Raw genomic sequence first — 17,500 nt, forward strand, 5'->3', positions numbered from 1 at the left:
TGTCAACGTACACACACAGACAGACACACACACATTCAGACACACACACACACATACACACGCACACATATAGAGATGTGAGAGAGATGTGTGTGTGTGTGTATGTGTGCCTGTGCGTGTGCGCGCGTATGTGTGCGTGTGTGCCTGTGCGCGCGCGCGTATGGGTGCGTGTGTGCATGTGTGTGTGTACGTTGACAGTTACTGTGGTCAGTATGTGAGAGAGATGTGTGTGTGTGTGTGTGTGTGTGTTTGTGGGTGTGTATATGTGTCCGTGTGTATGTGTGCGTGTGTATGTGTACGTGTGTGTCTGTGTGTGCGTGTGTATGTGTGTGTTTGTGTGTGTGTGTGTGTGTGTGATTGTGTGTATGTGTGTGTGTGTGTACGTTGACAGTTACTGTGGTCAGTATGTGAGAGAAATGTGTGTGTGTGTGTGTGTGTGTTTGTGGGTGTGTATATGTGTGCGTGTGTATGTGTGCGTGTGTGTCTGTGCGTGTGTTTGTGTGTGTGTGTGTGTGATTGTTTGTGTATGTGTGTGTGTGTGTGTGCATGTGTATGCATGTGTGTTGTGTGTGAGTGAACATGTGTATGTGTATCTGTGTGGTGTGCGTATGGGTGTATGCGGTGTGTGAGTGTGTCACACAGACACATACAGACACATACATACACATACACACGCACTCATATAGAGATGTGAGAGAGATGTGTGTGTGTGTGTGTGTGTGTGTGTGAGTTTGTGGGTGTGTATATATGTGCGTGTGTATGTGTGCATGTGTATGTGTGCGTGTTTGTGTGTGTGCGTGTGTATGTGTGTGTTTGTGTGTGTGTGTGTGTGTGATTGTGTGTATGAGTGTGTGTGTGTGTGCATGTGTATGCATGTGTGTTGTGTGTGAGTGAACGTGTGTATGTGTATCTGTGTGGTGTGCGTATGGGTGTATGCGGTATGTGAGTGTGTCACACAGACAGACACACACACATACACACGCACTCATATAGAGATGTGAGAGAGATGTGTGTGTGTGTGTGCCTGTTGGCGCGCGTATGTGTGCGTGTGTGTGTGTGTATGTGTGTGTGTATGTGCGTGTGTGTGTGTGTGTGTGTGTGTGTGTGTGTGTGTGTACGTTGACAGTTACTGTGGTCAGTATGTGAGAGAGAGAAAGATGTGGGAAAACTCGGTTAAACAACAGATTTATGCTCGGCTGGCCTGAATGACTTCTCGCGTGCCTTGCGGGTTTATGAACGTTAAAATGCGTGACTTCTTCTCTCTGGTGTCCTTCATTAATTGACCAATATGCTAACTTCCATCTAGCACGCGAAGCAAACTTCATTAACACCGGCTCTCGGGGAAATACCTGATGTAAACAACCAGACAAAATGAACCAGATCTTTTGCCAAATCTATGTACACGACCAATGTCGTGGAATTGGTTTTTAATTATAAACTCAATTTAAATCTGAAACTCTTTTAACGTGTCCATGTAACATGCCGTTTTCGAGCACGCCCACCACAGGCTTAGCCTCTGACATCGCCAGTGACTGAGTACGGGGCTAGAGGGTATAAGAAAGGAAGAAAGGAAGGAAATGTTTTATTTAACGACGCACTCAACACATTTTATTTACAATTATATGTCTTCGGACATATGGTTAAGGACCACTCTTTTCGATTAGCAGCAAGGGTTCGTTTATATGCACCATTACAGAGACATGATAGCACATACCACGACCTTTAATATACCAGTCGTGGTGCAGTGGTTGGGATGAGAAATAGCCCAATGGGCCACCGATGGGGATCGATCCCAGACAGATCGCACATCGAGCGAGCGCTTTACCGACCAGGTAACTGATACTGATGAGAAATAGACACAGATACGGAAAAAACCGACTGGCGTTTATGAATAGTGTTTATTCAGTATATAAAGGCATCGGGCCCAAAATCTATATATTTTAAAATTAATTAATTTTAATTTTAATTTTAAATTTTTTAATTTTAATTCATTTAAAAAGATTTTTATTTTATTTTAATATCAAGCCAATTTCGTTTCATTTTGTTTTGTTGTATTTTATTTTATTTTATTTTTGTTTATTTATTTGTATTTATTTTAACATATTAGCTTGCTAATCATTACATATACATCACTGGACAAAATTATGGTGATTTTAAATACCAACTTTATGTCGTTCATTATTATTATTTTATTTCTTATCAAAGTGCATATATCAGTCATATTGCACCGGGGACTAACTTAATAATTTCCGCCTCACATCGCCAAAAGGTATCGGAATGTTTATTGCATGTCAAATTGTTGTCATTTCAGGCATGGCATTGCACTGATGTATATCGAGGCAAAGCCGTAAAACGTAGCGTGGATTTGATGTGGATTTTAATACCGCGCATCGCTTCATCGGCGGCTGGTTCCCAGTGCATATAGGTATCAACAGAGATAAGTAAACCATAAACTGGCATCTATCATGTCATGACAACTGGAACGAGCATTCAGCCAATGTAATTAGTTGTCGTTGTAGTTCATAATTCAGACGTTGCGAGATGTGACAAATCCATGCCCAATAAATACAGTAATTGTAAACCACAAGCATAGCGGGATATGTAGTAGTGTGTAACCAGGCCGCTAGTATTTCCGTGGTGTGCTTACAGTGTTATGGTGTGGCAATAGTAGTAGTAGTAGTAGTAGTAGTAGTAGTAGTAGTAGTAGTAGTAGTAGTAATAGAAGCAGTAGTAGAAGTAGTAATAGTAGTAGTAGTAGTAATAGTAGTAGTAATAGTAGTACATGTAGTAATAGTTGTAGTAGTGGTAGTGGTAGTTGTAATAGTAGTAGTAGCATTAGTAGTAGTGGTAGTGGTTGTAGTAGTGGTAGTAGTAGTAGCAGTAGTAGTGGTAGTAGTAGCAGTGGTAGTGGTAATAGTAATAGTAGTAGTAGTAATAATAATAGTAGTAGTAGTAATAGTAGTAGTAGTAGTAATAGTAGTAATAGTTGTTGTTGTTGTAGTAGTTGTAGTAATAGTAATAGTAGTAGTAGTAGTAATAATAATAGTAGTAGTAGTAGTAGTAGTACTAGTAGTAGTAGTAGTAGTAGTAGTAGTAGTAGTAGTAGTAGTAGTAGTAGTAATAGAAGCAATAGTAGAAGTAGTAATAGCAGTAGTAGTAGTAGTAATAGTAGTAGTATAATAATAGTAGTAGTAGTAGTAGTAGTAGTAGTAGTAGTAGTAGTAGTAATGGTAGAAGAAGATGAATAAGAAGAAGAAGTTTTTTTTTTTGTGCCTTTTGTGGGGTGTTGGATGGTTGTGCATTTCGTTGTTGCTTGGTATAAACTGATCATTAAACTGTATTATAGAAAGCTCTGTTTTATTACTTTCAATTTAAATTTAACCAAACATTTAATTATGCAATGAATATTTGTTGAACCAGACATCTATACAATAATGAAATCCGAGGTGTCTACCTCAATGGACCTGTTGGAATTTTATTCGCTCGGTTGTAATTGGTATCTACCGTTGCAAGTTAGGAAAGTGTTTTGTGTATTTCTTATTGTTTCTAATTCTTTGCAATAATCTTTAACACCAAAGGATACAAATGATACAAATGTTTAATGTGTTGTATTTAATATCGTAGAGAAGTTTCTAAACTTTATTATCAAAAGTCAATTAAAATTATTAGTATTTTATATCTGCAACTAACATCGAAATTTGCTTGGGTATTTTCTTGGGTATTTGTTGTATGTAAAGTCAGCAATAAATAGTAAATTCAAGAACCTACACATATGTAACAGTCTCGGTTAAGATATATTACGTTTAGGCCTTTAACCCCCATTAATATGTCTGTGGTATCCAAACTCCACTATCAATAATGTACAGCTGTCGATTTTAAGTTCAAAGAACAAATAGGCTGCAGCTATTGATCTATGCTGGTCAGTGAATCAACACTATATCTCTCTTGTATTACCAAACAGAATGCACTTATTTGCACCCTAATTCTGAATGTATGCATGGGTCATATCACGCCAAATAATTTCTCCATAAACCCTATAAAGCTTGAGTATCAATCAATCAAGGAACTTTACACACAGAGACAGATAACGTTACTCCGATTCGGAATTGGCTGACAGCGCTCTTGTTTATTTCCAAATGAGACGCACGAGAAGAAATCGCTGAATAATAAATCTCAGTAAAAGTTCTTTATTTGGAGTGTCATCTACGATATTGTATTATTGGACAGACAGGACGCGTTCATCAAAATGGTGCCTACTAAAGGTTCGTATAGACTGGATGCGGCGCGTGCGTGCGGTCAAGCTAATAACAAAATCGAAATACATTTTATTTGAACATCTTCTTTTTTTTCGTGCTTATATCCAATTAAGGTTCAAGCACCCTGTCCTGGACACACACCTCAGCTATCTGGGCTGTCTGTCCAGGAAAGTGGGTTAGTTGTTAGTTGCCGGCGGTTAGTGAGAGAGAAGAGGGTGCAGTGGTCTTACACTTACCCACTGAGTCGTTAAAACTTGCTTTGGGTGAGAGCCGGTACCGGGCTGCGAACCCAGTACCTACCAGACTTATGTCCGATGGCTTAACCACGAGACCACCGAGACCGGTGTAGAAATACACTAGTTTCGGTGACAGCGTCTAGACTGGATGCGTGCTATGCGTGCGTCTACAAAACGCATGCGGGCAGCCGCAATAAAATAATTGTATCTGGTGTATATGCCCAAAACGCAAGGTGCAGACGCGACAGTTGGACCGCACGCACGAACCACATCCCGTCTGTATGAGCCTTAAAGGTTCCGTACGGTCTACAGCACATTATCATCTCAAATGATGTCTGGTGTAATCCCATATTTTGATGCGACGCGGCTACGATTAAGTACAATTGTCTTGCAGGAAAAAGAGAAACTAGTGTTCTAAAATAATTCTTACCTATGTAGAATTCCAACAGAGTAATAAGACTTATACTTAAGTCGTTTCAAAATAATTGTCAGCTCTCATGACGAGATGCTTAAAAACAGTATTTAAAAATGTCTGGTCTCTGTAAATCGTTAGATCTTGTCTGACAGTGTGCGACGGTCTCAAACCCTATTATTTTGTTTTTATCGAGGTATAACAATAGCCAACATATTTCCCATTCAGAAATAAAACATAATTCAGCATTTGTCTATCAGGATTCAGATCATGGGGCCTAATTCACAAAGTTCTCTTAGGATTTGCTAGACAACAAAGCACCCTCTTTGTAAGTATTTTAGCATATTTTAGCATTGCACTGCGAGATCGCAAAGTTGCGAGAGTTTAGTGAATTAGGCCCATGAGTTATTACAGAAATTTTGTTTTTCGTTACAATACAATTATGTACCTCAAAGATGTATCTCAGTGTAAATATTCACGATACGTAATGAAAACAAAGCAAAATTAAAAGATAATATATAAAATAACAAGAAAAGTATGACCTTCGCCAATTTACAAAATGATGTACCATGAATGGATGGTATGAGGGACGGAAGAACGGACAGGCAGACAAACAAATAAAATTATACATAAACTTCAAAATTGAATATACATGTATGTATATAATAATACAAAACTAAACTTGTAAAAGGTTTTCATCTTAACACATTCAGTTTGCAAGTTTGCAATTTGAGATCAATACCAAAGTCAGGTTTAGACATATCCTCAAAACAAGACTCACTTTGGCACCACTATTATTATTATTATTATTACTCTGCGAGGACACAGCTGTCTGTTCGGACCTCAACGCCAACAGCACGTGTTAATTGCCAAATGCGCGTCGCAGGGGGTAAACAGTCTCTTGTCGGTAGATCCTCCGGTTCGCGAAGTCCAATTGGCGTACGCTATTAGCAAATACATTGTTTTGACAACTAAAACGTCCGGGGATTACCACCGCTTAGTATTATTAATTCATGGGAACCTTGTCACTGGCCTTCAGCGTCGCCGGAATATCTACTGGGAATTTAATGAGAATCCACCAGACGAAACTAAAACTTGCGGTCGCAGATGGTTGATTGCAGGTTGGAGGACGGTCGCTTCTGTTTTGTTGCCATGGTTTCAAAGCAAACACGATTATTGGTAACCCCATTAATTACCAGTGAGGCAGAAATTATCGGAGGTGTTCGTGCTATTATAACGGAAGAATGGTTATTGTTTTTTTTTCTTTGATGTTGTTTATCTGTCTGTCTTTTTTTTTTCTTCTTCGACGACATAATGTTTATTAACATGGAATACAAATCGCTAGAGTAAAGATGATGGAAGCGATTGTACACGGCATCATGTACACATCTTACCTGTAGCTGTGCAAGACAGAATAAATAATAAAAAAAACCGTCGGTTGTGTCCGTTACAAATGTAACATCGGTGGTCAAAGGTTCCCAGTTATGCTTCAAATTTCACCAAAGTCATTTTGCACTAATTTATATAAAAGAAGAAGTTTGTTCTGTTTAACAACACCATCAGAGCACATTGATTATTTAATCATCGGCTACTGAATGTCAAACATTTGGTAATTCTGATACGTAGTCATCAGAAGCAACCAGCTAAAAAAAAATCATAATGCAGCAAGGGATGTTTTATATGCACCATCCCATAGACAGGATAGCACATACCACGGCCTTTGATATACAAGTCGTGGTGCTCTGGCTGGAACAAGAAATAGGCTAAATGGGCCCACCGACGGGGATCGATTCCAAACCAACCGTGCATCAAGCGATCGCTTTACAATCGGGCAGCGTCCCGCCCCACACTAGTATATTAATGTGTAGCCATAATCCAGTTATATACCAACATATCGAAAACAAAATGGAACACGCAACTGACGGAATAACGTACTTTTCGGGACAAATTGAATGCATTTATTTTCAGTTAAAAGTTGTGGGTTTTTTGTTTAACGACACCCTAGAGAGCTTTTATTAATTAAGTCTCATCTACTTGATGTCAATCATTGGATTATGTATATGTATGTATGTATGTATAATGTATAACGGCATTAAATATTTTATAAACGAAACTTTAATATAGGACTATGTTGCTGTTCGGACTCTTTATATATAGTTTTTAATTTATAATTTAATTTACATATAAACATAATATAACTTTTTTCATCATTAGTTTACTGACCAGCAGCTGTGAATTAAAATCATATTGTATTTACATACTATGTCCAAAGTAATGGGATATGTTCTTTTTAGAAAAACAGGTTTTAATAAATTCTGAAGAAAACAGATCTAAAAAGAAGCATTTTTATTTTTATTTTTCAGATTATATCTAGCTTTGTGCTATTTCAATTATATGTATGCCCCAATAACAAAAATGTATTAAAACATTTATGATGCGAAATGATGCCTGTACTCATTTATTCAATGAATGGACATCCAATGAAAAAAATGCATGGTCGAAGTCAATTACACTGTGACGTATAGTTAACCCGACAATCCATTTGTCTGTGACGCGTAAGTTAGCTACAAGTGCGAAGGCTGTAAATAACGTTTAGTCAAAAAAGATGTTAAAATTTGCTTAAAAGCTGAGTTTTGAGGATATGTAAGAAATGGAATAATATATTCGTGTCCTTTAGATACCATTTATCTTACAACTCGTTTAAAAACGTATCAAACTCGCTTTCTCTCGTTAGGTACATTTTAAAACAACTCGTTGTGAGATAAATGGTATCTAACGGCCATTCATGTATTATTCTCTATGTATCATAGTGGCGCATCTCATTGTGTTATTATCTTTTGTTGTGCGGTATAATAACACATGTTAACACGTCAAGATTACTTTTTTGTTGCAAAGTATAACCTTTTCTGTGCTTCGTAAGCCAAAGGCGCATCTCCGCGCACTAAGCACCCCCGCTGCGCTGACATTTGCATCCGCGAAAAATAGTTCCCCAGAGATCTTCCTTGGAAAGATAATTTCTGCCTTTGCCTCCAGAGACCATCGTAATTTTCTTATTAGATGCCAAGTGTACCACCGCAGGTAGAGTTTCGACACGTACAGAAGTTAAAAAACGTGGGTAAGTGACCAATCGATAGGTTCAGCAATTATAATATGGCGTCATAAACGCGTCGTTGTTCTCAATTATCTGATTATCAGAATTGCTAAAAGTGGCAAAGAGAAAATCATTTAGGATGGTTGTAACATAAGGGCTCCAGGCATAACTTTCACAATATTTAACACTAAAACGAACAAAATCAAACAAGTTGGCTACATTTACACTGAAAAAAAAACCCAACAGACGTAACAGGCATTTTGAAAAAAAAATCTGGTGTGACGTGTGTTGATTCTATTCTCGTTTTTTTGTTCTTTGATCTGATGAAATACATTAAAATTAAAGCTACCAAAGAAAGAAATACATGTTTTATTTAAAGATTATGGTTATATGACGTTATGCATATGGTCAAGAACCATACTGATAACGAGAGAGGAAACCCGCAGTAGCCACATAGGATAGTACATATCGTGGGCTTTTTCACATCAGTTGATGTGCTGGCTGGAACAAGAAATAGCCTTATGGGCCCAACAACTGGGATCGATCCTAGATAGTTCGCATATGAGGCAAGTGTTTTACCACTGTGCTATATCAAGTACCCTGAAATTAAAGCTACGAGAGGGAGTCACAAATGATAGTAAAACTAGAACTGATAATAAACTAAACAGTTCTACATTATTTTCCGTTAAAATCATCCTTGACCTCAGTGCATTTAGCCCAATTATCTTTTAACCTACTGATGCCTACAAAATAGAATTTTTTCTGGATGGTCCATCAACCACCATATTTTAACACCTTCGCATTTTTTATCATCTTCAAACCGAATACCATGACGGAAGGTTTTCAAATTCCGGAACCAATAAGCACCAACCGTACGCTTAAATGAATCCCACTGGCGTTTCTGGGGTAAAAATCAAACGAATGATGGCCTACCAAACGTTTGTTTGTTTGTTTGTTTTGGAGTGGTGGGTTTTTTTTTTTTTATTTTTTTTTGGGGGGGGGGGGGGGGGGGGGATTTCTTGTTCTACGAACGTTTTTACTGCCCCTCATTCATTTCAACTTATTTTCGTGGTTATATCCAATTACTGTTCAAGTACGCTGTCCTGGGCACACACCTCAGCTATCTGGGCTGTCTGTCCAGGACAGTGGGTTAGTTGTTAGTTAGTTAGTATTTAGTGAGAGAGAAGAGGGTGTAGTGGCCTTACGCCTACCCATTGAGCCCTTAAGAACTCGCTCTGGGTTGGAGCCAGTACCGGGCTGCGAACCCTGTACCTACCAGCCTGTAGTCCGATGGTTTAATCACTGCGCCACCGAGGCCCGTACTGCCCCTCATACCATGTCGTGAATATTTGTAATACTAAAATATGCACGATGGATAATCAAGTCCTGTTTGAAATATCATGTGGTAAATCTCATGGTTTATAGGTGGTATTAACAGAAACCTTGCTGTGCGGTTTCTTGTATCAAAGGCCGTGGTATGTATTACCTCGTCTATGGGATAGTGCATATAAAAGATCCCTAGTTGTTAATCGAAAAGAGTAGCCCATGAAGGGGCGACAGCACGGGTTTCCTTTCTCAATATCTGTGCAGTCCTAAACCATATGTCTGACGCCATATAACTGTAAATAAAATGTGTTGAGTGCGTCCTTAAATAGAGCATTTCTTTCTTTCTTGTATCACTCTGTAGATCAAATGTCACAGTAACTGTCTTTTACATATCAAATAGCCGTCTGGTTTTATACTCTTGTCGCCTGAAGTACTTGCACCATAGGATCGAACCCCCACGGTGGACCCATTCTCTGAGTTTTTAACCCCCGTCGCAAATACTGCTTCACGACTAATACATCAAAGGGCGTGGTATGTGCTGCCCTCTCTGTTGAAAAGTATTTTATAAAATATTCCTTGCTTTTGTTGAGAAAATGTAGCGGGTTTTATATATTTAACATTCAATAGTCAATGATGAAGGAAGGAAGGAAATATTTTATTTAACGACGCACTCAACACATTTTATTTACGGTTATATTGCGCCAGAAATATGGTTACGGACCACACAGGTATATAGAGAGGACACCCGCTGTCACCTCTTCATGGGCTACTCTTTTCGATAAGCAGCAAGGGATCTTTTATATGCACCATCCCATAGACAGGATAGCACATACCACGTCCTTTTATATACCAGTCGTGGTACACTGGCTGGAGCGAGAAATAGCCCAATAGTAGTCAGTAATGAATTAATCAATGTACTCTAATGGTATAGTTAAACAAAACAAACTTTAACCCTCGCCTCGTTCGGATTCTGGTGAGCCCAATTTCATATCCTGCAGATCATAAGAATTAAAAAATAAATAATAATAATAATAACTGTGTCTCGCTCAAACAAACGTTGCCAAGGATGTGTGGTCTTCACCTAATATTACCTTCTTCTTCGTTAGATTTAATTTATTTAAGATAATTTTCAAATTATTATTTGTTATTTGTTATTATTTGTTATTTGTAATTGTGTAGCAATATTTTATGGAAATTACATTTTAAAACGGCGACATCTGTTTTGTTTAATTGGCACTGACAGCCGATTCAAATTGTTAAATAACTTAAACTAGGTCATTGTAGTGTTTGTTACGTGTTATTATACTTTATTTTTTAAAGTTTGAAACATTATTTCATTATATCCACATGGGCGGATCCAGGAAATATTTTTAGGGGGGGACCAAAAAAGAAGGGCACATTGACTCGTCAAAAGGGCACCTTACTACAAGTTTTGATATTTACAATTAATATGAATTCCTACAGTTCTACGTCATAATATACTAGCAATAATGAAGTAAATTGGCGTCACTCGCGTTAGAACCTCAATGGGGCCCCATTGATACTCAATAACACAGACACATATCTGCAAACTTGCGCATGTACACGAAAATCTTGATTTCATTTATCTACAATATAATTATTGTTTACTTAAAAAAAAAAAAAAAATACAAACAAAAAGGGCACTTGGACATTTTGAGGGCACTTGAACAATTTTTTGGGGGGACGCGTCCCCCTGGTCCCCCCCCCCCCCCCTTGGATCCGCCCATGATCCAGGCCATCAAACGACAGTGACAAGATAACAACTGGGCCCGTGCTTATAAAACGTTTAAGAGTCCAGACTCATTCATTAATGACGTCACACGCATGCAATTTCTATGGCGTTGTCATGACATTAGTGTTTCAGACTGTATTAGAGTCTCGAGTCTAAACTCTAAACGTTTTATCAGCACCAGGCTTGGTTCTCTTCGTAGAATATATATAAACATAATTCAAAATAACTATATACACATTTTAAAATGAAGAAAGAAAGAAAGAAAGAAATGTTTTATTTAACGACCCACTCAACACATTTAATTTACGGTTATATGGCGTCAGACATATGGTTAAGGACCACACAAATATTGAGAGAGGAAACTCGCTGTCGCCAATTCATGGGTTACTCTTTTCGATTAGCAGCAAGGGATCTTTTATATGCACCATCCCACAGACAGGGTGGTACATACCACGGCCTTTGATATACCAGTTGTGGTGCACTGGCTGGAACGAGAAATAGCCTAATGGGCCCACCGACGGGGATCGATCCCACACCGACCGCGCATCGAGCGAGCGCTGTACCACTGGGCTACGTCCCGCCCCTTTAAAATGAAGACACCTGGTGACAAGATAATCAAATATAGCAGAAAGATTAGCTAAAACTGTTAAATTCTTGAAAGATTATGCTCTTTGAAGTAATATATAACAAATTCACCTTTAATTTGTTAAGTGATCCCAACTATAGTTTCGAACCTATTTAACGCTACGATATCGTAAAATCGTAGTAGGCTATGACGTCACTACGACACTCGCCATACCTTACGGCGGTTTTACGATATCTTAGCTAGGATAGCTTCGTCGACTCTCTGTAAACTATTGAAATTCAGTTATTCGTTTTCCTAACGAGTAATTAGAATATTGGTATTAGATAATGGATAATGAACGAAGTTGACACTTGGTGATGTAATGTGAGCAAACTGGGAAATGGAAATCAGTAAATTTTATATGCTAATAAAATCAGCCCACAATAGACCATGCCAGGTTTCTGGTTACGCTTCTCGGTACACTTAAACCAATACTAATGACGTAAGTACCACTTCAGATTATCTGTTTATAGTACAGCGATGCTACAGAACAGAACTTTATTTACTCTCAGTGGCGGATCCAGAAAATCCATTTAGGGGGCCCCAATGACATGAGGCGGAATGCCAAGGAAACTTTGGTGGAGGTTTGGAGAGGGATCGTAAACAAAATAAATAATAATATATAATAAAATTATAACTCACAAAATTTAGGGGGGGGGGGTGGGGGCGGGCCCCTGGGGCTCCCCCTAGATCCGCATCTGTCCCCCATTCGGTGGCATCAGAGGAACGTAAATAATAATAAACATACAAATTGTCAAGATGATTTCAAAAACATAATACCATGATACAAACAGATGAACAGCTAAATCTTAAAAACAGTTAAAATTACACACAAGTCAAGAAGCATAAACTTGTTTGTTAATAATTGATATAAACTTTTTAATAACACCAATACGTTTTGAGCTGAAGAGTTGATGGAATTTGTATATATTTGATCTATTCACATAGTATTTGTTAAGATATTTAAGTCTTTCTTGTCTAAATGTTTTGCATATAAATAGATAATGAAATTCATCTCCAACAATATTGCTATTACAACGCGTACAGTTTCTATTTTCATATAAAATATTTGTCCAGATCCCCTTTTCAACTGGTAAAAAGTGGTTTGAAATTCTAAATCGAAAAACTGTTGTGTACATTGTTTTATCCAGAATGTTAAGATATGATTCTAGTTTCCATTTCTCTTAAAATATTCTATAAGCAGTTCCTTTGCTGGTCGTAAAGTTAAGTTTGTTTTATTTAACGACGCCACTAGAGCACATTGATTTTTAATCTTATCATCGGCTATTGGACGTCAAACATATGGTCATTCTGACACTGTTTTTAGAGGAAACCCGCTGTCGCCACATAGGCTACTCTTCTTTACGACAGGCAGCAAGGGATCTTTTATTTGCGCTTCCCACAGGCAGGATAGCACAAACCATGGCCTTTGTTGAACCAGTTATGGATCACTGGTCGGTGCAAGTGGTTTACACCTACCCATTGAGCCTTGCGGAGCATTCACTCAGGGTTTGGAGTCGGTATCTGGATTAAAAATCCCATGCCTCGACTGGGATCCGAACCCAATACCTACCAGCCTGTAGACCGATGGCCTGCCACGACGCCACCGAGGCCGGTCTGGTCGTAAAGATGTCATTTCTCCATGTTTGTAGATACTTATCAGAAAGTCTTCTCTTCACTACTTCTTTTAAAGGCACATTCCCGAGTTTGCTGCATTGTAAGATGTTTCCGACTAATAAAATATTTCTACGATTAAACTTACATATTAAATATATTTTCTTGTTTAGAATATCAATGTCTGTATATTCAATGTGTTTTTGATCGTCTTAATATTTGTAAGGAGCCCAAACTGGATTTTGTCTTCAAATAATGTCGTACGTACGAAAAAAATATTTTAGGAAATAAAATGAAATTTAACCCAGTACAAATATTAGAACGATCAGAAACATGTTTAATATACAGCCACTAATACTTTATGCAGAAAAATATATTTGATATGTAATTGCAATCGTTAAAAAGTCTCTGTTAGTCGATAACATCTTAAAAATTGCAGCAAACTCAGGAATGTCCCTTTTACCACTCTACTGATTTAAATGACTGTTGCGAAGATCAGCTATACACACCGGTACAGTGCCGTGGAACTGTCTGTTTGTAGTCGATTTTAACTCGGCCCATCCAAGCGAATGATGCCAGCGCACGCAATACACTAATATTCTGAAAAGAGGAAATATGAATAATGGATCATTCTCAAGAAACAAGAATGGATGATAAATGAGGACAAATATTTATTTAGATTTAGACAGTTTATTTAGATTTAGATTTAGATTTTTTTTTTGCAGGCGAGAACTTAGCTATTCTAAGGGTAATGTATATAGTTCCTATTTGTTTTTGATTAACGACACCACTAGAGCACATTGATTTATTAATCATGGGCTATTGGATCTCAAACCTTTGGTAATTATGACATATAGTCTCAGAGAGGAAACCCGCTAAAAAATTTTCATTAGTAACAAGTTTTTTTTATATATATATGCACCATCCCATAGACAGGATCGCACATACCACGGCCTTTGATGTGCCAGTCGTGGTGCACTGGCTGGAACGAAAAAAAGAGCCCAATGAGCCCACCGACGGGGATCGATCCCAGATCGAACGCGTATCAAGTGAACGCTTTACCAGTAGGCCACGTCCCGCCTTGTCTTGCCTATAAAGATGACTCCTTAACTTATTATCCAAGGGCTTGGGGAACATGCCTCGGCGGCGTTGTGGTTAGGCCATCGGTCTACAGGCTGGTAGGTACTGTGTTCGGATCCCAGTCGAGCCATGGGATTTTTAATCCAGATACCGACTCCAAACCCTGAGTGAGTGCTCCGTAAGGCTCAATGGGTAGGTGTAAACCACTTGCACCGACCAGTGATCCATAACTGGTTCAACAAAGGCCATGGTTTGTGCTATCCTGCCTGTGGGAAGCGCAAACAAAAGATCCCTTGCTGCTAATCGGAAAGAGTAGCCCATGTAGTGGCGACAACGGGTTTCCTCTCAAAATCTGTGTGGTCCTTAACTATATGTCTGATGCTATATAACCGTAAATAAAATGTGTTGAGTGCGTCGTTAAATAAAACATTTCTTTCTTTCCAAGGGCTTGGGGGAATATGCCTCTAATCTCCGATAACACATCGTGGGATGTATGTCTGCTGTGTTGGGTTTCGGCTGTTAAAATGTGGTACTCAAAATGTTATGCCGTCTTTTTGGCTACCCCACCCTCTTATGCTAGGTACGGCTCTATTCTCCCTATCAACCATACTGTCATAAAGGTTCTTTTTTGTTTAACGACACCGCTAGAGCACGTTGATTTATTAATCATCGGCTATTGGATGTCAAACATATGGTCATTTTGACACAGTCATATAGAGGAAACCCGCTATATCTTCCCATTAGTAGCAAGAGATCCTCTTCTATGCACCATCCCACAGACAGGATAGCACATACCACAGCCTTTGGTATACCAGTCGTGATGCACTGGCTAGAAGAAGAAATAGCCCAAATGAACGCAGATCTATGGATGGGTGCTGGGGGTGCGCAAGGTGTTTGAATTTCGAATTCCTAAAACAAAAATCGTGTGTTTAGCAAATAATACAACGAATGTATTTGTTTTTAAATGGGAAACATGTAATATTTTGGTCCACTTGCAATTGGGGTTTCCCGGAGAAACTGCCCACAGATAACGACTGTTACAGCTTTAGTGAGTACTGTCAGGTAACGTCATAGGGTTTAACGTGCACATTCAGAGCCAGGAGATTGAGTACTGTGGTCGTGTGTCCTTTTTATACCTTGCACCCCTCCCTGAATACTAAAGGTACCCTTTTTAAACGCTGCCTCCTCTCTAGAAAAATTATGAATCCGCTCCTAAAAAACACACAAAAAAAACCCACCCCAAAAAACCCACACTCTTAGTTATAGAACTAGTTTTCGACCCAGAAGTTTTCAATCGGAAGATTCAAACAAAATTCTACATAACTGCAACTTGTCACAGAAACTTTAAGCTAAATCGACTTTCTGTTTAAATATTAAAATCCACGGGGCGGGGAGTACAAATAGTGATGGCTATGTGTCCGATATCCGTACGATTAGACCATCCATTCGCTCTCATCAAGCGTATGAATAATGAACACTAATCATTTAATCAAAACATTTCCGATAAAGTAATGCAAACTAGATTTTCTTTTTAATGAACTTCGATCCTGTTAAGAAAAGGAAATTTGGCTTTTGTATCCAAGATAGTGAATATGTCATCAATTACCTTCCACCGAGGTATAATTTTAATAATGTGACAGGCCGATTAAAGATGCCAAAAATGAAGCAACTCTGTCAATTTGACCACAGATTGCGTACAAGACTAAATTGGCCAGCTGGGACATCAATAATGCAAGGATCATCAAATAACAATGTATGTAGACACCACGTTGTAGAGATCGTATGCCCCAAGTCGATAACGGCATTGATTTCTCGTCCGTAGAAGAAAAATGTCTTTTTGCAAGTGGGTTTTTTTTTTTTCGATTGTTTTGATTATGGCACCGCAAGTCATCCTTTTGTATGAACATGAATGGTGCACGAATAAAGGGCCATGGTAGATACAAAAATTAAACGTTTAAAGTTTGTTTTGTTTAACGATACCACTAGAGCACATTGATTTATTAATCTGTTGGAAGGGAAGGAAGGAAATGTTTTAATTAACGACGCACACAACACATTTTATTTACGGTTATATGGCGTCGGACATATGGTTAAGGACCACACAGATATTGAGAGAGGAAACCCGCTGTCGCCACTTCATGGGCTACTCTTTTCGATTATAATCTATTGGATGTCAAACATTTGGTAATTTTGCCTCGTAGTCTTCAGAAGAAACCCAATACATTTTTCCGTTAGCACAGGGGATCTTGTATATGCCTTTTCCTACAGACAGAACAGCACATATCACGGCCTTTGATATACCAGTCTTGGGAGGGGGCAATGGTTGGAACAGGAAAATCCAAACAGATAATGGGTCTACCAAGAAAGTTCGATTCTGTGACCAAAGAGCTTTAGGCGAACACTAGATTCCGCCCCTGGTATATAGGAAAGTAAAAGTTTGTTTTGTTTAACGACACCACTAGAGCACATTGATTAATTAATCATCGGCTATTGGATGTCAAACATTTAGTAATTCAGAGGAAACCCGCTACATTTATATTCATTAGCAGCAAAGGATCTTTTATATGCACTTTCCCGCAGACAGGAAAGCACATACCATTGCCTGTGATTAGTTGTGGTGTACTGGTTGGAATGAGAAAAAAACAGTCAGTTGAATGAATCCACCGAGGTGGTTCGATCCTGCGATGCAAGAACCTCAGGAGACCGGTCAGCCGACTGAGCTAAATCCCGCCCCTTATAGGAACGTACTTACATATGATCGTTTGCAGCTTCGTCGTTAAAGGGACATTCCTGAGTTTGCTGCATTGTAAGATGTTTCCGACTAATAAAATATTTGTACGATTAAACTTACATATTAAATATATTTTCTTATTTAGAATATCAGTGTCTGTACATTCAGTGTGTTTCTGGTCGTCTTAATATTTGTAAGAAGCCCAAACTGGATTCGGTTTTCAAATAATTTCGTACATATTTTAGGAAATAAAATGAAATTTAACCAAGTAAAACTATTGGAACAATCAGAAACACGTTTAATATACAGCCACTAATATTTTATGCAGAAAAATATATTTGATATGTAAATACAGTCTTTAAAAAGGCTCTGTTAG

General features: G+C 38.4%; 1 long non-coding RNA gene across 1 annotated transcript in view; it reads left to right on the plus strand.

The window, feature by feature from the left end:
* LOC121380002 overlaps positions 1 to 2,775 on the plus strand; it is a 57,267-nt gene extending 54,492 nt beyond the window's left edge. The window contains exon 4 of the long non-coding RNA XR_005958869.1: positions 2,312 to 2,775. This is a non-coding gene — a long non-coding RNA (uncharacterized LOC121380002). The remainder of the gene's footprint in view (positions 1 to 2,311) is intronic.
* Positions 2,776 to 17,500: the final 14,725 nt, after the last annotated feature.

This window comes from Gigantopelta aegis, chromosome 8, assembly GCF_016097555.1.
Source record: "Gigantopelta aegis isolate Gae_Host chromosome 8, Gae_host_genome, whole genome shotgun sequence".
NCBI lineage: Eukaryota > Metazoa > Mollusca > Gastropoda > Neomphalida > Peltospiridae > Gigantopelta > Gigantopelta aegis.